At 49.2% G+C, this 23976-nt stretch overlaps 1 protein-coding gene across 4 annotated transcripts in view; it reads left to right on the plus strand.

Annotated features, from left to right (window-relative positions):
* RNF220 (ring finger protein 220) overlaps positions 1-23976 on the plus strand; it is a 224376-nt gene that overhangs the window by 113387 nt on the left and 87013 nt on the right. The gene's annotated exons all lie outside the window — the stretch shown is intronic.

Raw genomic sequence — 23976 nt, forward strand, 5'->3', positions numbered from 1 at the left:
AGCAGACGCTTAACCAACTGAGCTACCCAGGCATCCCATATGCTGTTGGGTTTTTAGATCCAAATTCAGACCTTTACATTTATTAGTATTAGTATTGGTATTAGTATTATCTCTACTGTTCATTAAGTCTCTGCTGTCTACCAGGGGTACGCACTTCAAATATATGCATACGTTGATATCTGCTATCAAATATTTTAGTCCTTATTAACGTTATGGGTGGGCTTTATTATTTCCATTTTATAGGTAGAAAAAGTGAAGCTGAGGAAAGCGAAGCAGTTTTCCCAAGGGCGAATACCTTAGAAGAGATGGAATTATTTTTGGACTTCCAAGCCCATGTTCTTTTTTTTTTTTCTTTTTTTCCCTCTTCTCATGGTCACAGTGTGTCTTTCGATGGGGAATAAGTGTGACTTCAGTGACAGTATGACTTCAATGCTCTCGTGTGACTTCCCAGGGTTAGGGGAGCTCTGGCAGGGTCTCAGTTGCTCTCTGTCACCACCCTGGGGAGGGCACCAGTAGCCTGCTCTCTGTCCACCTCAGGCTCCTGCAGGTGGGAACAGCCCAGAGGAGAGGGGGCTCCTGGGGCTTTCTGTTGAACCAGCCCCTGAAGACCCCCCACCCCCGACCACCACATGGAAGCAAGAGGGGGCTTCCTGGGTCCTCCGGGAACAGGAGTGGTGGCCCGCCCGTGACAACAGGACAGAGCCACCGTGGAGCTGTGCCCGGACCGGGTCAGTAGCTACCTGCTCCTTTAAGGACTAGATGCAAAGGGAGGCGAAAGTGGACAACAGTGTAGCAAAGGACTTTCGACATCACAAAACTGGGGTTTGCCCCCTCTCTCTGGTTTCAGAGGGGACCGCCTGGCTTTGAGTGCCTGATGCATGCTGGATTAGCGGTTGTTATCTAGTGAGGAAATGAAGAGAGTTCACTGAAGGCTCTATCTGGCTTGGGATGCTGGTGTGGGTTTATGAGCCTTCAGTTCACTTTGGTTCTTTCACACCGTAGTCAGTAAAAACATGTTCTATATGCTTGGTCTGGGCCGGGCTCTGTGCTAGGGGCTAGGACTGTAAGCATAAGACACCTGCCCTTCAGAGATTCCAAAGTTGCCAGTTGAAACTGAGCTAGAGGTGAGTACAGGCACGTCAGGGCAGACCAGATCAGAGAGGGGTGAAGTCTCAGAAAAAGTTTCTGCAGGAGATAATGCCCAACCCAAGTTATGAAGAGTTGGCTGTGGAAAAAAGTAGATGCCATTCCAGGCAGAGGGGATCAGAATGAGCAAACAGGAGAGCCTCCTTTGCTAGGGGGAACTAGAACAATTCAGCACTCCAGGGACATTGGGGGAAAACAGAGCGCAGATGATGGGGTGAAGAGGGAGGTGGGTTCATGGAAGATCTGGTAGCCTCTGCTGGAGAACCTGAACTTGATTCTTTCGTCAAGTCACATGACAAGTGCCCCTATATCCCAAAGTCACATGACAAGTGCCCCCATATCCCAAGTACCATGTATTTGCTGTGGACTCTGCCACAGCACTGGCATGTATCTGTTCTAGAAACACGGATCTTCCTTCAGCCCGCTGTTCTCTCCTTGGATTTGGAGACTATCAAGCATCCCAATGAGGTGGTCATTCCTTTATCGTCATTGCATTCAACACCACGGTTATCATCATAACCAAATGATAAAATGGAATTGCCTGTGAGAGAGAATTGTGGTCCTCCATTTCATCGACCTAAAGTCTCTGGGACATGAAAGCATGCCTCTGGCATTAGGAAAGGGTCCAGTGGTCACTTCTTCAACCAGCTGTAGTCTGATTCAGACAGACTTTTAAAGGATGTAGAGAATGAAGACAACAAAGGACATACCGAGAGCAGAAAGTTCTGGCACATTATGAAGCTCTTCAAGTGGAGATGTCACACACAGGGAGAAAGGGGAGCTCTTGAGGGGTCCAGGGGACAGTGACAGCATGTCTATATGACACATCTAGAGCACACAGAGCATACACAGGGACAGGGGAGTTACAGAGTGTCCTCTTGTTAGGAGTAAAGTTTTCTGGCTTTGTGAGGGTGGTGGCCATGGAGACCAACCAGCTTTATCCCATCCCTTCCTTTCCATGTGGGGCGGGGCTTCCCCCCCACATGGACCCAGGCTGCCGGTTCTGGGAATGTAGTGAAACTCCTACTGGGTCTGCCTGGCCTGGCCTGGCTTACTACCCTTTGGGTTCTTTGGAAGGAGCCCAGAGTCTAGGACAGATGTGTTCAAAGCTGAATTTAATCTGTGAATTAGCAGACCCACCATGGATCACTAAAGGGAGTGTGGCTGTTGGGGGTACGTCTCCAGCCTTTGAAGCTGACATCCACTTCCCGGAACCCCCATGCATCCTTTGGTACTACGAGACAGCAGAGAGCAAGACAGAATTGCCTCCTTGCCTTGCCACAGCTCCTGGGGAATGACTAAAGTGGATGTTGCCTTGCAGGTCTGAGAGGACACACAGGGCTTAGCCAAGGCTTCTGGTCGGAGGGCTCCCTGTTAAGCACTGGCATTTTCGATCCTGGGGCCCTGACCATGAGGCTGTCAGGAGCTGGTTATGTGCTACAGGTGCAGGCAGTCCAAAAGAGACCTTGCCGGCAAAGTGCAACAAGAGCTCAGCAATTCCCCTGCAGCCTGGGGCGGGGGTGAGGGGTTGCTGACAGGACCCTACAGCCTCTTCCTGCTCCATCACTAAATAAGAGGGCTCTTAAAATCCAACAGAAAAAAAAATCCAACAGAAAAATGAAAGGGACCTCTCCATTTCCCAGTCCCAGCACCAACCATTATGGGCCTCTCCGGTGTCTGCTGGTGGTGATGGAGTAGAGTGACCTTAAGACATGTGGCCTGGGCTCCACAGACTGGCTGGAAAATTCTTGGGCTGTTCCCTCACTTACTTTCAGCTTCCCCTGCGGAGTGAGAAACTGGGTGGTAGGTGTGCCTGGCGCACCCCGAGGCAGAAGGCAACTCTTTGCAAGAACCACTGATCTCTGGCCCATCTTCCCGGAAACAAGGCTGGCTTGGCTAGGAGTCCTCCAGGAAGCGCTCAGTGGGGGCGAAGTGTTGCTTTGAACTGGGTTACCTGGGCCACCACTCTGGAAGGTTGGAAAGCAAGTGGTGCAGATTTACAAGGTCTCATTAAACCGCCTGGGGGCCCCGATACAGGACCCTGTCCTTGGAGGTTCTGTGTCGTCCAAAGGGCTAGGGGCGCGGCGTCTCCGGGTCCGGAACCGCAGGGTCCCGCATCCTTCCTCAGCGCTCACCCTCCTCGTTTTTCCCCTGAGCTGCCAAGATGGGGAAGGATGGGATCTCGTTGCTTCGCTCTCCTGAAATGGCGCATCAGTAAGTGCTACTTAAGAAAACACATGGTCTGCCCCTCGAAAAGGCCCCCCTCTGCTGCCGCCGCCACCAACACCTTTCTTTATTCCGCCCAAACCTCACCAAGGGGAATTCGAAACAACTGTGGTGATAAATCCGCCTGCAGATAATTGGCAAGAAAACAACACTTGTGCAGTATATAACGTTTTATGGTTGTTTCATGTACTTTATTATAATACTAATGAGCAGTTATATATCAGGAGCTAACTGCACGCCGGATTAGCTTGTTAGCATGATATGAAATGGCAGAGCAAACAGTCCAGGCCCCTCGCTCCCCGCATGCCTCCCCCACCCTCCCTCCCTACCCCTCAGTCCCATTTGCACTCAGTAATTAGTATGCAAATTAGGCCCCGGGACCACACAAGTTCTAGTATATTACAAGGGCTTTATTATGCTCTTGTGAGTACATGATGGAAACGGCCCATGACAGTGTTTATCTCAGTACCTCTGTCTTGCCTTCCCCTTTATCTCTCTCTCTCTACCCCTCTGCGCCCACACACGCACGCAACACACACACACACACACACACACACACACACAAACCACACACACCTTCCTTTTCATGGTCTACAAGCAACCTCTTCCTGAATCAGACCTCCAAACTCGATAGAGGTTTTACTAGGTCTGTCTGCCTCTATGCGAACATATCTAGTAATAGGAAGCCTGCTTCTTCTGGAAGTCATAGTTCCATTCCAACTGCCATAACAGAGAGACAGTTCTCCCTTTTTCGAGGCTGTTAGTGTGTGTGTGTGTGTGTGTGTGTGTGTGACAGACCCCATTAAAAATTTGTTGGAAGTCAAGGACCCCATACTCATTCACATATATGCATATTTTATATTTGGCCTTAGGAATCCTAAAACCCATGCATGGGGGGGAAATCCCTAGTCCTCCTACCTCATATTAGGTCAAAATTTAATTTGTTTTTATTTAATTCTTGCCCTGGGTTAAAGTTCTTCCTTTTGAATCTCTTCAGAAGAAATCTCTCCTCTTTACTCTTTGGCAAGTATTTAAGTATTCCTATCGCATTTCTCAAATTATTCTTTCCCCAACCGCCCCAACGATTGATCACAAATCATGGTTTCAAGACCTCTTTCCACCCTGACCAAATCTGCCCTAGTTATCAATGGCCCGCCAGTAGTAAGATGCCGGAGTCAGAGTAGACCATCTCACCTGTGCCGTGGTGTGACCAACCCTCCTTTGTTCTATACACTCTACCTCATTAATATGGCCAAAGTCTTACGAAGTCTTTTGGCAAATGTAAATTCACCCAGGACTCCCATGTCTTCTTCCCATGAATTCTTCTCCAGGTATAATTCCTCCAACTTAGACTTTCTCAGATTTTATGTATCTTTTTTTTTTAGTCTACATGTAGAATACTTACTTATTTTGTTAAATTTCATTTGTGTTCCAACTTACGGGAATGACTTTGAATCCGGGTTCTGTCGTCCATCTTAGCTGTCCTTAGCCTCGTCTCCCTTGTACATTTGTCAGCTTTATCTTTTCTGACTTCAAGTTGTTGATAAAAATGCTGAACGGGGCAGAAGACATCATCCTGCTGTATGCCACTCAAGACCTTTTTCTAACACGGATCAGTAGTCTTCCGGTATGGTTATCCGGTGTGCTCTGGATTTCTCCTATACGTGTGTCATTTCTTTTTTACACTCTTTTTTTCTGTCTCGTTTGACCCAACAAATGTTTTTTAAACCCTCCTCCTTCCTGAAAACATCTTCCCTTGATCTTGTTTTTCCCCTGAAGTACCCCTATTTTTCACATTCCCTCTTGAAAGAAGAGTCCACACTTTCTCACTTCCCATCCAAAAGTGAACTGGCTGGTCTGCCTTCTGCCTGCCCTGACTCCAGCACGACTGCTCTCGCAAAAATCACTAACAGCCTCTGAACTGCCAAGTCCTGTGGACACCTCTCTCTTTGTCTTATTTGATTTCACTTTTGCATTTGGCACCAAAAATCATTGCCTTCTTATTTTATTTTATTTTATTTTATTTTATTTTATTTTATTTTATTTTAAGAGAGAGAGAGAGAGAGCAAGCCAGCAGGAGGAGGGGAAGGTTGAGGGGGAGAGAGAAACCCTCAAGCAGACTCCCCATGGAGCTCTGAGCCCAACAGAAATCTCAGTCTCACGCCCCGGAGATCATGACCCAAGCCAAAACCAAGAGTCAAATGCTTACCCAACTGAGCCACCCCTCATCACCTTCTTCTTAAAAAGCTCTATTCCTATGACTTGCCATGAGCCCAAGACATGACTCTCATAGATCTAGCCTAACACTGAGCATTCCTTCTCAGTCTCCTCGGGTGGCTCCTGTTCTTACACTTGCCCCTAAACCCCTCAGCTTTCTACATTCTGTCTAGTTCTATTTTCCCTCCTCTTTTGTTTGCTTATTCAAAGTAAGTACCACTGAGTAATTCTATGCGCTATGCATGTATTAGATGGCAAGATGCAAGGATTGCAAGGATTGCCCAGACCCTAGCTCCAAGGAGCTCAAGCTAATAGTCATCATACAAGGTGAAGAGTGGTTCGAAGGGAGGAAAAGTATGAGGAAGATCTTATAGGAGCCAAGGGGAATGGGTGAGCCAACCTGGAGAGGGTGGAAATGATTTCACAGCAAAGGTAGTACTAAAATCAGTCTTAAAGGACGAGTAGAGGTTTACTAAGGTGTCCAAAAAAACCCGCTTATTTCTGAATCTGCTACCGTATCCTTCTTCCATCTGTATCACTGCAACACTCTTCCAGAATTTCCAGATTCCGGGTCTCACTCCTTGCTCCCTTCAACCTGCACGACTCCCCAATCCATCCTCCACAGTCGTCATGAGAGTTTAAAAGATAAATCTGATTCTCTGTAAAATACTTCGTTGACTCCCTTTGCTTATAAGATAAACTCCAAACTCTTCAGCGGGTTGGTATGCAGAATCTCTCTTACAAATCTGGCTCCGTTCATGGGTCCCCTCTCTTTGGGTGCTTTCGGCTTGACAGGTGGTCTTGCCTGCTCTGAGAGGGTCCGTCAGAGCCGGCCATGAGAAATCCAGACTATGAAAGGCATTCGCTTACATAGCTTCGGTTGAACTTTGAAGAAGTCTCCTCCACCCACCCAGGCTCAAAGTCTACACTTCAAGGCCTCCTGCTGATACCTCCTGAGCCAGCTTCCTCTCCCACTGCCTACATCTCTTTCCCAGGCTGCAGCAAAGCCCTTCAGTACGAGCAGGAGGAGAGAGCAGGGCAGTTGCTGCCCAAAGGAGAAAGACAGAAAGGAAGAATCCGTAAAGCAGGAGCACAGAATAATGGGCTTCATGAATACTTAGCATAAGGAAGAGAGGGGAAAAAATCTGTGTAGCAGGCAGTTTTTGTAAAGCCTTGAACTGTACCACACATCACCCCCTGACAGGCCCTGATGTTAGCTCCTGGAATGGATCACAAGAGACTCATTAGAAAAAACAAATATTATCGCACGCTGAAATGATTTATGGAGAAAAATGAAAAATTTTGTGTTGTTGCGTTCCCTCTCACTCACTCCCCCTCGCCTCTGCCTTCTTATGGGGAAGTTATTTATGGCTCCAGACCCTTAACAAGAGAACAGCAAAGCTCTGAGCTGATCACTCCTGCAAACTGCCTACATTTGATTTTTATTAGTGACTTAAAGCTTCCTTTTTTTTCTTTATTGTCCTGGGTGAACCAAAATGCATTTTAATGCCTGCTATTCAGGCCAGATAAGAAATGTGTAGATGCCTCCCACACAAGCCAGCCACCGCAACATCTCTGCCCAGAACCAAGGCGGATGTAGAAGTGGGGAGGGAGAGAGATCAGACTCTCTGAGAGGAAGAGCCAGGTGCCACGGATAGGGGCGCTTTGCACATCTCCCCCTTCCATGGTGGCCACGAGGTACAACAAATTGGGGCTCCTTGTTGAGTCAGAGACCGAACCAAGGAAGCTTCAGACGAGGAAAGGAGACAGTAATTGACAGCGATCATGGTTTGCTATAAAACGGGCTTTCTTCGAGGCATTTTCACTTAGATTATTTCACTCGATCTTCCTAACAACCGAGCGTTAGGTATCCTTATGCTCATTTCATGGAAGAGAAAACTGAACTTCAGAAAAGTCAAGTAACTTATCCAAAGTCACATAGATAGTAATCAACTGAGCTGGGGGTCCAGTCCAAGTCCGTCTCATACCATTGTCTGGATTTGTTCCTCTGTACACATTGTCTCCTAGATTGAGCCATGAAATCTCTAGAAGCATAATTTCTGAGCACTCATTGGAAGACTCCTCAGAGACCTATTTCATAGTCCCATCTTTTACCCACCATAGAATCTTCCCTTTTTCTGCCTTGGATTGGTGTCACCAAGCCCCCGCTGGACAGTGTTATTTTTCAAGGCAGCCCGTGGAGCAGTTCTAGAGGTGAGCCCCTCACACTGGACATGATCTGAACATCTCCAATGTGGTCAGATGCCTTCCCATTCTGGTCACCTCAGTCTGTCAACTGTTAACATCCCTCTTACCCTATGGCTCTTGGATGTAGGTCATTTTACAAAATGCAATATCGAGGAATTCCTCTTGAGAAAAATTTTAGCACTTGAAGTCTCCAGATGGAAGGTGGTCCTTGCTTCCCTCACGGTGGCAACCAGGACGGGGGCTGCAGGAGAGTCCGGGCTTGACCTGCGGCTGCCTGGTCCTCTTCATCTTTGACCTCTGTCTGTACTCTGGTCCTCTAAGGCCCTAGAGTCTCTCTAGCTGCTTCTTGTTAAATAACAGCAGCACTGGACCAAGAACAGAGTGGGTACCAGGGCAGAACCCTGTGGATCCTCCAGACATGTTTACAGTCAACCATCATTTTCCCTTTCCTGATAATTTCCATTCCGATGCTCAAATAGCGAGCTCTTACCGTGAAACAGTTACCTAAGAAATCTCAACGGGCAGGGGTTGACCAAATCTTTCATTGGTCTCCGGGTGCTGCTAGTCCAAGGTCGAATGCTCACTAAGGACAGTCAGTGGTAGGTTACAAACCGAGCCCCCCCTCCACCCCCAGTGACTAGCCTTGGGAAATGCCCTACTAATGTCTGTGTGCTTCAGGCTGTCTCTTGTGGGATGGGGAGGATGTTGGGAGTGGAGAAGAGGTCAACAGGAAGTAGGGAACTATGGAGAACTGGCCTGGGAGGACAATCCAGCTAATCCTAATCTGGGCTTCTGTGCCACAGTTTGTCCCAGGGGAAGCGCCAGTCCCTGGAGATAGGACAGTCCTATCGACACTATGGGCCTGGGAGCCCCAGATGAAAGGCCACGGGGACTGCCCTTCCGTGTGATCTGTAACTCACTCTGACATCTGAACAGAAGGAAGGGCCACTGACTAAAAAGCAGCCCATCCCCCTACACCCCCCCCCCTTGTTTAATCCCCAGGAGAACTGGCAGCCCAGCCTGGACATTGCCAGCAGGGCCTCCCTGGAGCACCTCTCTCTCCTTTGGCTAACTGGGCTGAGCCAAAGAAGATTGGAGAGGGGAGCAAGGGGGTGCTAGAGAAAGCAGGGATGAGGGAGCAGCCTGGAGCCCGGAGGCTCTGTGCCTCTCCGCCCTGCCGCAGCCCTTCCCTTTCCCGGGCCTACTCTAGGGCCAGCCACACGGGGCCTCATTCCTGCAGGGCCCCGTCTCTCAGCAGTGTTGCTAGGTGCGGTGAGCTCGGCGCCTGCCACCGGCTGGCCAAGGCTCTGCCTGGAGACCACTGGGGAGGCTGGGAAGAAGGAGCTGCATTATTTGGTTGATCCCTCCCTCCCTCCCCCAGCCTCAGCACAGTGAGCTTTCCGGAGGGATGGTTATGAGCCAGCCCATCCCCAGGCCTTCCTCTTTGTGCGGAGACCTCCCCATCAGACCCCCCACCTTCGCTCGCCACCCCCTCCCCCTTCCCTCCGGTTCAGCAGAGCCAGAGTTAAGCCCGGGGTTAATGCCCAGTGACACCTGCAGGTTGGCTAGTGTTGTTGACATGGGGGTGGGGGGAGGGGAGGGGGGAGGGGGGAGATCGTTGGTGGCTTTATTATGGAGAACTCAGCAGGCCTGGGGCCTTCTATTGTCCAAGTGGCAAATAAATAAATAGGAGAAAGTAAGTCTTCCCCATGGCTTACCGACGGGAGGTTAACAGCTGGACATGACATGACAAATTGGGCATTTTTCTTTGGGGACTGATCCTTACAGCAGCGAGCAGGGAGAATGAGAGAGAGAGAGGGAGGGGGGAGTTGAGAGAGAGAGAGAGAAAAAAAGAGAAAGCCAGAGCACAGACCCAGCTCATCACCGAAGTCAATGTTGAAGGCGCCTGTGCCTGGGCAGGGGTACGTGACTGCGGTGTACCATGAACATGGCATCATATTTTGGACATTTGGGAAAAAAAAAATCACAATAATTTTGCATGACTGCCTCAGGAGTGAATCCCAGAGCCGCAGACGCTGGGCATCTGGCTGTGGGGAGAGATGGCCCTATCTCCTTGGACCCTCTCCCCCATCCTGCCTAATGGAAAACCAAAAGGCCAACATTGGCTCCAATCTTAAAGGATCTCCTCCCTCGGGATGGGCGGAATGTTGACAGTGGGGGAGCCTACCGCCCAAGTCTGAGATGGCAAAGGTGTGCCCAGTTGGCTGGTACTGGTCCCAGCTGGGCAGCAGAACATCCCACTTGTCCTTGTAGCTCAGGTCAGGGAGCCTGGGCCTTTTCCCTGGTCCAGTCCAACCTTCCTTCTTTTCCCCCAGCAGTGCCCAGCAGGAGGGCTGGAGGCCCATCATTTCTCTCAGACAAACTCGGTTACCCACTGTAAATCCAAGCTGGGGGTAGACAGGGGAGCAGCAGAACAGAGCAGAAGCCGATGGAGAATTCTTGATCCCTGCCAGGGCCTCAGAACCATTCAAGCCCAGACTGGTCTCCACCATCTTCTGAGGCACCAGAATATAGTGATTAATAGCTTGAGCCAGACAGATCTAAGGTCCCATCTTGTTCCTTTCCTTCTTGACCCTGTGATCTTGGCATGTTAATTTAACCTCTCTAAGCCTTGATTTCCTTATAGGTAAGATGGGGATGATACTAGTACCTCCCACATTGGTCGAGGCAAAGTTTAAATGAGTTAAGGCATGAAGTGTTGAGTGTAGAATCTGGCATGTAACAAATCCTTTATAAGGATTTGCTGAGTGTTATTCTGGGGCTGGCCAACCTTTCTCTCCCTTTTGCCCTGTATTTTAAGAATGATAAGGGCAGGAGGTTGTGCTGTATGGAACCGTCCTCAGCAGGGGGAAGGAAGTAGATATTCAGTCCGAATCCACAGAAGTTAAATCCATTGGATTTATCCTTTAGAGATAAAGGCCTGGCATGGATTAACCTAGAGCCTTCATAGGGCCTTGGTTGCAAGAATCACCCCTTCCACCTCATCCTCCCAAAAGTCACATTTCTAGCAGTGGTTCGCCAGGAGATCCTTGCTGGGAGTGATTCTACCCCCTGCCCACTCCATGGGGGAAACCTGGCGCACATTCCAAGGACATTTCAAGGGAAGAGAGGATTCTTGACCTTCAGGAGGGTTTGTGGTTTTTCTAGAAGGAAAACTGTCCATTCTCCCTCTGGAACCAGAGAAAAACCACAGGAAAATTACCAAACTGAAGCGACAGATGCATATAGGAAATACTGACTGAGCATTTACCAGGTGTCGAGCTCTGCTCTAGATATTGCTAGACATTGCTAGACATCTGCTCTAGACATAGACACTCTATGTCTAGACATCTAGACATAGATCCAGAAACAAAGCGGGCAAAGCCCCCTGCCTTCGGGAAGCTTACCTCCCAGGTGTCTAAGGAAGGAACCTCAGTGATGGCCCAGGTCAGAGTTGCCTCTGCCCATCCCATGGGCCAGTGTGGCCAGGGCCTACTGTGGTCTTTGAGCTCTTCCAGTTGGCTTCAGGCCCACAGGAAAGCCAATCACAGGGGAGACTGAGATGTGTGGAGGATGTGAGAAAAGAGCTGACGGAACTTCTGGAACTTTGGTTGCATGGAGGATAGTTCCCAATGATTAGCAGAAGCTTCATCGAAGGGAGGTTTGAGAAAAGGGGGAGAAATGCGGAAAAGGAAGCTAGAACATCAGGCACTTCACTCATAGGTGCCCTGTGAGGCAGTTAATATTATCCTTCGCACACAGGTAAGGACACTGAGAGTCAGGGGAAAGTGATTTGCCCAAGACCGTAGCTGGTCCATGATGAGGACTCTGGGTTTGAATCCAGAGCTGTGGGTCTTTCCTCTGCCCCATAACATTTGGTTTGCAGGAGAAAGCCTGCCAGAGGGTTCAAAGGCAACAACTGTGGAAGGGGAAAGGTAGGGAGAGTGGGCCAGAGTTTGCAGTGTTAAGTGGGCCAAGGAGAAGAGAAATCTGAGGGGCCCTGAAGAGCAGGCAAGGCCTCAGTCTCCCTAAAGCATCAACCCCCTTATTCTTTCAAAGTTATAGTCCCCATCCTTGGCCCGATCCTGCTGCGAACCTTCCTGTACTAGGAGAAGAAGAGTTTGAACCTGAGCAGGAGAGAGGGACCTGTTCTCTAACGATCACTGCCACACCATAGAGCCAAAGAGGTAGAAAGTTGATAGAAAGGAGATTTTCAAGTTGTGGGGCTTTAGCCAGTGACCAAAAGAGGAAGCCCTCTATGGTGGCTCACACACATGGTCAGGCAGGCAGCTCGCTCCCAGCCTGACTTGTTCTGACCCTTCAGCCTCCTCACAGCCAGTACCAAAGGCCAAATCTCTCGTCCTCCTCCCCAAGCACAGAGCCTTGGCTCAGGGGCCCCTGGGTGCCACCTGAGAGTTTCAACAGTCAGGCTTTCTACCTGGAGAATCACTTCCACCACCAGGATCTGAGAGCAGGAGCCACGCAGGAGGGCCCATCTTCCAGGAAGCCCTTCCCCCAGCCCCCGCGACTCACTCCCCTATATAATATTCCACGTTAGAGCTCATAAATGCTGCTGCGGGTCCCCAGCCTGATTGAATTTGGAAGCCATTGTTTACAGACGTCTGGCTGTACAGGGGGATTTATTGAATTTTCCATGAAATGTTGCTCCCCTAATGCTGTAAAAGGCAAGCAGCCCACATCAGAGGAGCCCTGCGTTACAGGATCATGTTACCCCGGGATGGAGTGCCTGCTCCAGGATCGTTGACGCCCCCAGCCCTGGCTGTGAGCAGGCGAGAGGGGCCTTGGGGCTCGCTCTGGACCCTGCCACACCACCACCCCAAAGCTGTGACTTCTAAGGCCGCATCTGTCCCTTCTTTCCCCCAAGCCTCTTCCAGTCAATCCCAAAGGCCCCACCGCAGCCTCAGAGCCAAGCCTCCTCTCCCTACACCTGCTGCTGCCAACTGCCCACAGCTCACTGCTGGCCGGCCCCTCTGCGCCACTCCCCCTCCCGGCTGTCCTGGGCCACCTAATGGTGACACAGGTGACACAGCATAGCTGTTCAGTCAATGTTCGTTTTGCAAAGGCATAGGAGGAGTCAAGGCAGAAAGAAGGGAGGAATGCCTCAAGGTGTTTCATAGTGTCAGCGGTGGCAGGGGACCCTTCCGCCAGGATCACTAATACAGCAGCCCTCAGGATCCATGACCATGAGAGGCCTCAGGACAAGGGAAGGACATCACCAAAGCCCCATGAGATGCCTGAAGTGGAAATGTGTCCTTGCGCGCATCACAGAAATGCAACTTGGCCAGATCTTTCCCATTTTCAATGCCCCCTTCACTGTCTCGTGGCTCAAAGGGTTGTTTATGCTTAACCCGCTCCGCTTCTCAGCCCTGGCTCCTTCCTGCCATCATCCCTGCCTCTTCCCTGGATCTGCTCTCTTAATGGTCATGTGTCTGAATCCCTAAGTCTCTCAGCCCTTGCCCTAATCAGCACCTCTTTGACTCACCTGCCCATGCCTTTCAGAAACTCCTCCCTGGTCCCTCGCTTCTGGTTCGTGCAGACAGCTGCTTCTCCCGCTTTCTGCCCCCCTCCCGCCCTAAATAGAAGTGGGCGTCTTCCAGCGTTCTGTCTTTGACCCTCTGCTCTCAGTACACACTTGCATCTGATGATCTCATCCGTTCTTCGGCTGCAAGTCTCATCCTTACTTAGAGGACTCCTGCATATAAAGCTCCAAATCTGACCTCACGCGGCTCTGATCCCATTTTTCCAAATGCCTGGTGAATGCCTTTAGCAGTCTGTCCCATAGACCCCGCAAAATTCAATCCATCACCGAGCCCCCACCCCTGTCATAATTCACCTTCAGGGGTCCTTATTTCTGCTGATGACATTATCATCCTTTCAGTTACCCAGTCATGAAATCCTGGAGTGATCGTTGGTATCAAGGCTCTAGCCCCGCAAACCCACGGCATTCTGAATACCCCCACGTGGGCCAGGCCTGTCCCCACATAGCATTATGACGCCTCGACATGCACACACGTACACACACCACTCGTTCTCTTTCCGTCATTTCTCTCTCGGCGTGAACGGTGCCATGCTTCTCCGGGGCACATAAGCCAGAAACCCAGGTCTCCTCGGTCTCTTCCCTCTTGGCCTCACAACTCCCATGTTCCATCAGTCACTAAGTCCTAAGGATTCCTTACCATCCCTTCTGTATGTCCCATCATCTCTAGCCCCTGCCACTGACTTAGTTCAGTATGGGGTCCTCCGTGGGCCTCACTAGTATCTCTAAAAACCCTCCCAGCTTGTGTTCACCGTCCAGTCTTTCTCCCCCCACCTCCTTCCCCCTGCTGCTAGCACACAATGCTAGATTGCCATCCTCATACGTGTCTAAACCCCACAAGGGCTCCTCGCTGCTCCAGGACAATCTCCAAGCCCTCGAAGCCTCCAGGCATTTATACACAACATTTTACCAGCATGCACTCCTCCACCTGAGCGCCCCACCCTGACCCCTTGGTTCGATCCGTTCGATACACTCCCCGTGGTACTTTTAAGACCCAGCTCAGAGGTCCTCTCCTCTGTGCCATCTTGCGACCCCTCCAGGCACAAATGGGCACTTTGTTCCCAGCCACTATGAGAACAGACATGCTATAGCCTTGTCATGCCTAGTACACTGAACGGCTATCTCCTTTTGTTAGTGTCTTGTTAGTTTCTAGCCCCAGCAGCTAGCACAGTGCCTTCCATCGAGAAGGATCTCTGTGAACCGGTACTAAAGGCAGGTCAAATTTCAGTAAAGGAGGTATAGCATACCTAAGGAAGCGTCATCTATGGTGGGATTTTTTGTCTCTCCACCTTTTCTGAGGTTCTCAAAAGGGGCAGAGACCAAAGGGGATCATCTCTCTCTTGTGTCACATTGTTCCCAGACCAATCCTGGTGTGTCCAAGGGTAGGAGGCCTTCATCAGCCTCAAGTTTCTGAAGTCTGGGACTCCCTCTCTCTCCCCTGGCCTCCGCCCTCCCAATCTGTCACCCCTCCCCATGCTGCCTCCCCAGTCTGACAACCCCTTCCCCTTCCTGTCCCTGCCTTTTAGCTGGGGCACACCTGGCCTCTCCCATTCCTTCCTCCAGGGTAACTGAAGGACCTCAGAGAGAAAACAATGGTCCTCCAGAGACATGTGTTCACCACGTTAGGAAAACACCGCACGCTGCAGGCGCCGGCCCGAAGGCGGGGGTCTCTAGCCAAGGGTGGGGAGAGTCCCCACACCAGCTCTCAGACAGACCCACCCTCACTCTGACTCAAGGGTGGGCAGTGGTTCTGGAGAGAAGTAGCAGGACGTTGTTTTCTCAGATTTAATTGGTTTATTTATCCTATGCCTGGGCTCCATCTGTCCACCATGCAAAAAAGAGAAGCAGCAGGGGCTCCAAGCCACCATGGGAGACCTGTCCTCAGCCTATAGCTCTGCGGGGACCTGGAGCCAGCTGAGAAGTTTGGAGTTTGTCTTCTGTGGGGCATAAACCCGGGAGGCCCTTAGGCCCTATGGGCCAATTGCGCAGAGGGCTAGAAAGAGAACAAATCAAGCGAAAAGAGAGCAAAAGTGCCCTCCTGAGCCCTCCTGACTGCTGATTGGTGTCCGTCCACAGTCCTCTTGTCAAGGCCAGGAGGTCCCACGCGTCTTGGAAAGTTGGCCTAAGATGAGTCCAGAGAAAAAGCCCAGAGGGCCCAGGTCTGACCTTGCCTACTGCAGCTGTGTGAGGCAGGTTTGGTGTGGAGGCAGGGGGAGATATCTGGGATCAGGGAGACATCTCCTAGGGGGAACCCACCATGTGCCAGTCTCTGGGTGCATTCGCTGGAAAGACCTCTAAAAGCTGCCATGATTTTGCCATGGTTGGGCAGCATTCAGTCCTCTGAACTTGGACAACAGGACCAAGCTCCCCACCTGGGCGCTGAGGGGGAAGCTGAGGGCTTGTCAGCAATGATGAGCTGATGGGAGGAACCAGAAATGGGGAAATCCGGAGAGCCAGAGATTCTAAAGAGATGCAGAAAAATTGCTTTTCCACCCTCAGGAGCAGGAACCTCTCCCGACAGCAAAACCGTATCTGCTGAGGACTTGTCCCCGATTCCTGCTCCAACTTGTCCCAGCCCCAGGACTAGACTGGCAGGAGCTGTAAAATCTAGCAGCCTCAATCGTAGGAATCATTAGTACCATGTAAGCCTGTGAGCAGCTTCAGTGGCGACTTAAGGGAGACACTCAGGAAGTTCTTGGGCCTCCCTGAGATGCTTCCCCTTGTTGGGTGAGCCCCATTTATCTCCTCCCCTCCCCGCACCCCTGCCTGCATGCCTTCTCCTAGTGTCACGTGGTGTACTTAAACCATGGTCCCCAGAACCATGGGGCCCTGACCTCCCACTCAGGCTGTGCAGGCAACATTGGCTGTCCCCTAGCACCTCTCCCCAGCAGAGCAGAAGCCGAAGTCACTGTCTTCCCCAGCGCCCCCCAAAACCGGCCCCCTGGCTGGAAGGAGCACCCACGTGTGCAGCCATCTTTGATTCTTGATTCGATTTCTCACCCAGGCCTCATCAGATGGGAAGTCCTGCCCATTCTTTCCCCTATCCTCTCTCTTCCCACAACAACCTTCAAGGGGGAAAGACAGAACTATGAGATGGCCTCCTGGAGATAACTGCTACTAACCATTTGATACTGTGTTTCTTTTTTCAATGCAATTGAAAAAGCACAGACCTTAGAATCAGGAATATCTGAATTCAAATCCTGCCTCTACTACTGAAAATCTGTGTGACTTTGAGCCTCCATTCCCTCATCTCTAAAATGGATTATAACGGGGGTGGCTGGGTGGCTCAGTGGGTTAAGCCTCTGCCTTTGGATCAGGTCATGATCTCCAGGTCCTGGGATCGAGCCCCACATCGGGCTCTCGGCTCAGCAGGGAGCCTACTTCCCCCCTTCTCTCTGCCTGCCTCTCTGCCTACTTGTCATCTCTTTCTCTCTCTGTCAAATAAATAAATTAAATTAAATAAAGTAGGCTATAACAGTATCTACCTCCTAATAGAGTAGTGAGTATTAAGTGAAATAGTGTAAGAAACATAGTTTACACAATGAGTGACATGTAGCAAGCCTCAAAAAATGTTAGCTACAGATTTATAGAAAAATTACAAAGATGGAGAAGGTATTCTGATACACACTCACCCAGCTTCCCCTAATGTTAACATCTTAGATGACCATCATCGAAACGAAGAATTAGTTAACACTGGTACGATGTTATTATCAACTAAACCATTGAACTATAAGTACAAACTCTTTTTGGATTTTCAGTTTTTCCACTGATATCCTTTTTCTGTTTCAGGATTCACTCCAGGATACAAAATCTCATTTGTACCATGACTCTACCACTTAATCACTCTCTTGTGAACATTTCTAATTCTGTTCAAATATACTCCCAATGCCCTTTTCCCAATGATGTTAAAATATTTCTTCACTTACTTTCTTTGTTATTTCTTTACATTTTAATTTATTGAACCATTCTCCCTTTTATAGGTACTTAGATGGTTCTTTCTTTCACTATTATTAATAACACACTAATGAACATTCTTAAGCATACATATTTTTTAGAATTTTTGATAATTACCTTGGGTTTGATTCCTAGCAAAGAAATTATGGGATCAGATAGTATGAACTTTTAAAAATTGGTTGATATATATTGATAGACAACTTTCCAGAAAGGTTATACCAGTTCATAGTCTCCTCAGCAGTGACTGACTATACCCATTTTCTTTTCTTTCTTTTCTATCCTTCTCTTCCCTTCTCTTCTCTTTCCGCCTCTCCTCTCCTCTCCTCTCCTCTCAGTAGGATCCATGTCCAGCATGGAACCCAACATGGGGCTTGAACTCACAACCCTGAGATCAAGACCTGAGCTGAGATCAAGAGTCAGATGCTTACCCATTTCCTTTCTTTCTTTCTTTCTTTCTTTCTTTCTTTCTTTCTTTCTTTCCTTTTTTTAAGATTTTACTTATTTATTTGACAGAGATCACAAGTAGGCAGAGAGGCAGACAGAGAGAGAGGGGGAAGCAGGCTCCCCACTGAATAGATAGTCTGATGCAGGGCTCCATCCCAGGATCCTGAGATCATGACCTGAGCCAAAGGCAGAGGCTTTAACCCATGAGCCACCCAGACGCCCCTACCCATTTTCTTAAACCATTATCCACATTATCAATTTTTAAACCTTTACTAATTTGATTAGCATTAGAAAACCCTATACAATAAACAAAAAGCCACTTTCTGCATTATTGTAGCAACCTCCCTGCCTCCAAACAACTCAGCTTGCCCATCACCACCAGCTTACACATGCTACAGTTACAGTTTCACCATGTTCCTTCCCCCGCTCAGAATCCTGTCCTGCTCCCAGGCTGGCCTGCTGCATAAGGCAGAGCTCCTCAGCGGACATTCCAGAAGCGAAGCCATATATTTTGTCTCATCCTGACATGCACTTCCATTTTCCCTCTTTATGGGAGATGGATGGGAGTCCCCACCTCCGGGGGCCTGACCCAGAGTTAGAACTGGTTTGATGTATGCGAGTGGAAGCTAGCGCCCCTCCAGGGCTGGGAGATGCCATCCCAAGACAGGCAGCAGGCTACTGAAACAGGAAGTGTGCAGACTGCTTCATGGTTCTGATAAACCTCACCTGAGATGATCTCAGGGTGCTCAGAGAAAAGAGCCCAATAGCAGACTCAGAACTTGTAAACATGGAAACTCCAGATCCCCGTAACCGGCTTTCTTTAGGCTGTCCACAGACCTGTCCATCTTAACATCTCCTCAAGAAGGCAAATGAAACTCATCTTCCACCTCCTGCCAGACCGGCTCCTCCCCTCCTCCTTTATTTATTTCCCCTCTCCACAGACACTAAGTTGGAAATGGGAGTAATCCCTGACTCTTCTGTCTTCCCACTCTTCCCAACAGCCATCACTCACCAGCCACATTCTATCAAGTCTCGCTGTTCTTGCTCCGGTCCCTGTCTCTGCCTCTGAGATGGCCCCCTGCTTCGCTCTTGCCCCTTCCAGTATTCATCATGGTACAGGCAGTTACTTTGATTCAAAATTGATCGTGTCCATTCCCTACTTGAAAACCACCAGTGGCTCCCTATTGCTCTCGGAGCAAAGTCCAAACTCCTTAGAACAGTCTAGAAGTCTATCTCTGATTTGGTCTACCATCTTTCCTGACTAATCTCTCACCACTCTGCCCCTGACCTACAAACTCCAGCCATACTGACTTACTTTCAGCTTTCCGGCACACCGGGTTCCAATTCCTGGCCTTTGCACATGCCCTTCCCTCCTCCTTCCCCCAACTCTGCACCCCTGTCACTTCCATGATTTCTTTCACATCATAGCTTAGACTCATCTCCTCTGGGAAGCCTCCTCTGCCCCACCGCCCAACATTAGGATACGTAACACGTATCTCCACTGCACCCCGTATACATCCCTCTAGTAAGGTCGATTTACTATAACTACCTAATTACTCCTTTGTCTCTCCAACAAAATCATGTGCACAGTGAGACCAGTATCGTATTTTGTTTATTATTATATCCATGTTGCCTAGCATAGTATCTAGACCATGGTAGGTGCTCCACAAACATTTGCTTAGATACAAGAATGAATAAACAAATGAATGAATGATTGAATGCTTCAAACCCTCCAGCTTCCCAGTTCCTTTTTTTTTTTAAAGATTATTTATTTATTTATTTAACAGAGAGAGGGATCATAAGTAGGCAGAGAGAGAGGTGGAAGCAGGCTCCCTGCTGAGCAGAGAGCATGATGCGGGGCTCAATCCCAGGACCCTGAGATCATGACCTGAACCGAAGGCAGAGGCTTTAACGCACTGAGCCACCCAGGCATCCCTGGCTTCCCAGTTTTTACACTCTCTGTGTCTTGGTTTAACTTGTTTCTCGCCATTGTACTCGTTACAAAGCTGAAGGAATGAACATCTAAGTAGAGCTACATGAGAAGCCGCCCAGGCTAAAAGCATGAAATTTAATTTGTTTGGCTCTTCAGTCCGCCCATCCACCCAGCAAGGAGTGACATTTACTAACACTACCCTAAAAGGCCGGTGGTAGACAAAGTAGGATGGAACGGAAGAGAACTTGCTGGAACAAATGTATGTCTAGCTAGTGTGATATATCTGAGCCTGCCTGCAGTATTAGTCGGAATTCTAGTGTGAAACCAAGCTCCACGAATGGAGTAGCTGAGGAAAGTCTGATGAAGGGACTATTGGCAGAGAGAAGGTGGAGCGCAGCAGGGGAGCTGTTACCACTTCCGGCCTGAGGGAGCATGTGCCAGAAGCCAGGTGGAGCTGGGACTGGGACTGTGGCTGAGCTTAGGAGCTATGACCTTCAGTAGAGGAACAAGGAACCAGGCTAATGTTATCCCAACTGCTTCTCTCCTCCTGTCCACCAGTGTCTTCCATGTGTCAAACTCAATAAGAATCCTGAAGGCAAGTGAGCTTGGTTGAGGCTGCCCACAGCTGCCCGCCTCCAGGACACGTGAAAGCCTAGAGAAGGGTGGTGTGTGGAACTGGAGGGGCAAACAGGTTTTGTCAGCTCCTGCTCATGAGATGGAGGCAGGATGGAGATAAGGAGGGCTGGCTCTCCTCGTCCACTCAGGCTTCACTGAGGACAAGAGTTGCTGAAGAGGCAAAGCCTAGAATGTGGGCAGCTGGCAGCCTGGTGGGGATTGAGAAGAAACCTAGGCCAAAAAGTGAGAACTGCTTCTGACTGCATAGGAAGTGTCCTTCTTACCTGCCCTGCACTCTTGGGCTAGCTCACTCCCCAAGCACCGTACCAGGCCCCAAGCGAAGCAGAATAGGAATCCTGGCCCTTATCTCAAGATTGCTTTCCCCGGTCTGTCCATGCTCAACAGAGCTGTCTGTCCTGCACAGCCAAGAACCATCCTATAGCATCTTCAGTGTGTAGAAGGAAGGGCTCCGATGTTAGACCCAAGAACAGGTAACAGTTGGGCTGGGATGGGAGTAGGGCATTGATCAGGGGCCCGGAATCAGCTGACCGGAGAATGGAGAGACAGAAAGATTTACCTTTTCCCTAGAAATCATGAGGCAAACCTGTGGGGCCCAGCCAGGGCTCCATATTGGAGCAACCCGAGCGTCAAAGGATCTTCGAGATCTTGCCTTCCAGATCCTGCCTCCTTACATGCAGCCAGGGGGAGAGGCAGTCTAGGTCCCAGCTGGAATTCCAGAGCAAGCAGGTAAAAGGCAATGGACTTCTCAGCTCACCTTCCCCACTTCCCCACTCACTCTGTTTTGATCTCGTCCTTTTTACCCCCACTGTTCCTGTTCTAGCTCAGACCTGTCCTTGTCATTCCTCCTAGACTTCGGCAATAGCTCCTGTGCTAGTCTTCTTGCCAACCATTCTGATTGCTTAATTTCTCCTCCATATTGTTTTGGGAGTTGGTATTTCTAAACTGCAAATCCGACCATGGCTCCCCTTTGCCTTAACTCCCTCAATGGCTTCTCTTTTGCCGACAGGATCAAGCCCAGGCTCGTGAGTACAGCGTTCAAAGCCCTTTATGAGCTGACCGCACCCCCCCTCCCCAGTCTCAGCCCTTACGGCGCCTCCATGCATACCCTAAATTCCAGCCACACTGAAGTACTTCCTTTGCAAATACCAATTTATTTTTACCTCCTTGATAGCACATACCCTTCCCTCTGCCTAGAATGCCCTCTGTCCCTTCATCCACCTGTTGGAAACTCCCACTCACACTCCAAGATGCACCTCAAGGGACATGTCGTGCTTAAAGCCCTCCTTGGTGTTGCTGACCATCCCCACGGTACCGACCCAGTACTTAGCTTTTCTAACCACACCATTTTCTAATGATCTGTCCATACGTTCTTCTCCCCTCCCAGACTGTGAGCTTCTTAAAGACAGGTTCTGTATTTCCTGGGCTCTAGCACCGTGCTTGGCACATAAAATAAGCTCCACAAGTTGCTAGTTAATAACAACCGGAATGAACAAATGATTCCTTTCTCTGTCCCAAGATGCAGCTGCTGCCTTCTAGGAAACCTGTCCTCTTTTTAACACAACTCTCCAGCCTGGCTGCCCCAAGTTCAGGTATCTCCTTCCCTTTCTTATCTCTTCCTGGCTGCTCCTCATGTTCATTTTTAATCAAAGTTCCCCTGTACAAATGACACTGGACAGGGAGGGAGTACCCAGGGAGCTCCCATTGTGACTGAACTCAATGTTGTTGCCCACTAAGATCCCCACGAGGCCAGAAATGGCAAAGACAATCTCTGTACTAACGGGGAACCATGGGGCCTCATTCTGCATCTCCCTAGGGGCTGAGCTGAAGGAACTCTGAGATCTACCAGTTATTTTGAGTCTTAAATTTAAGAGTTACCCTCTAATCTCTGCCTGCTCCTTTCCATCTCAGGGCCCGAATTGTCAGAAGATCTTCAAGACCTTGCCTTTGCAATTCTGACCCTGCCTTTATTCGCTATAGGGTGGCCCAGACTTTACTTTGCTCTTCGACGGATGCTGCTCTGTTCTTCTCTAAGTATCTCTTCTCTATCCTCCCTCTCTCTGTTCCCCTCCCGCCCACCCCTTCTCACTGTGCGTATTATCTATACCTAAACATGTCCTTTTATTTTTTTCCACCTTCATATCTTGGGACTTGTCATTCCCTCTTTCTGGGATACCTTTATTTCCTCTTCCACTTGTTAGAAACGAACTTGTCCTTCGAGGCCCATTTCGAAGATCTCCTTCTCCATAAAATCTTTCTTGATCCCTTTTCCAAACCTTGCACAATCTCTGCCTTCTATGAGTGGCCATACCCTCCTGCATTTTTCTTACAGCACTCGCTATGTTCTCCCTGTGTTGACACTGCGCCTTCTAATCCTCTTATAAAAGTGTAAGCTTCTGGATAGAAACTGTTCAGGTTTACATCCTGCAACAATGCTTTGTCATAGTCGGTTCTCCATGAATATTTATTGCACTGAATTGAAATACCTTGAAAACCAGGGTCATTCGTATTCATTGGTTCATTCACTATGAACAAACCCTGATTAAGGGACATAGAGGACTCTTTCATAAATGTGTCCAAATACTTTTTGATGCATTTGTTTTTTGCTAGACCCACCCCTTGGGCTAATGAATTTCTGGAGTTTACTGGCCGCCGTGTAAAATGGCAATCACCTGTGTTCATCTCAAATGGGCTCAAGCTTCCCAAGTAAACCCACTTGCCTAGGGTTTCAGGATTTCGTGAGTTAAGTCTTTAATCACCTTCTCTACCCCGCTTGTGATTTCCTGCACATCCCCCAGCAGCCTTCCACTTTGCAGACTTGAGAGTAAGCGATTTAACCTTTCCCAGTAAAGGAAGTCTCGCACCTCCTGGATCTTCTCCAGGACAGGACAGAGAGACCCAGCAGAGCCCTGCAAGCGAGGCCTGTTCCAGCTGGACACCTCAAGAAGTATGTTCTCCTTCTTCTTTCATATCTTACTTGCAATTCTCTTGGTCTTTTGGCCAACAGCCTCAGGGAGCTGTCTAAATGAAGAAGGATTTCTAGGTCCTTTGCCAGAACTGTGGCTGACCATGCAGAGTTGAACACCGGAGAGGGAATTTTGATGTGTTTATCACAAAAGGCGCTGCCTTGCACTTGCTCACATTTAATTGAGTCTGTACCCTTTTGCCCTGAAGTCTTCGTGCCAACTAGATCCAGAAGGATCCTGGAAAACAGCATCCCATGACCCATCCCCCTCCATATATACGCATATACTCCGAGAGTCATACCTTTCTTTGGCTGGATGCCTGGTGCTCTTTTCTGCGAGAGTTCTTGCACCATGTGAGATAGCAAATCTCTCCCAGTTCTCCCTGTCTAATCGGACATAAAACCTAGAAGACTTTGTCTAAGCTTTCAAGGACCTCAAGGGGAATAGACACAGTGGCGGTGGGGAATAGACACATATGATAGTATTGTTAGTAGAAACACCTACTGCTTCTTGAGCATGTCCTACACACCAGGTACTTTAAACATTCTTTACAATGAGGATCAAGTTTAGTCTTTATAACAGCCCCGTGAGGCAGGTACTTTAAGCCCATTTTTACAGACGAAGACACCAAAGCACAGAGAGGTTAACTCACTTCCCCAAGACCACACAGCTAGTAAGTCTACCCTAGAATT

This window comes from Mustela nivalis, assembly GCF_964662115.1.
Source record: "Mustela nivalis genome assembly, chromosome: 10".
In the NCBI taxonomy this organism is placed as follows: domain Eukaryota; kingdom Metazoa; phylum Chordata; class Mammalia; order Carnivora; family Mustelidae; genus Mustela; species Mustela nivalis.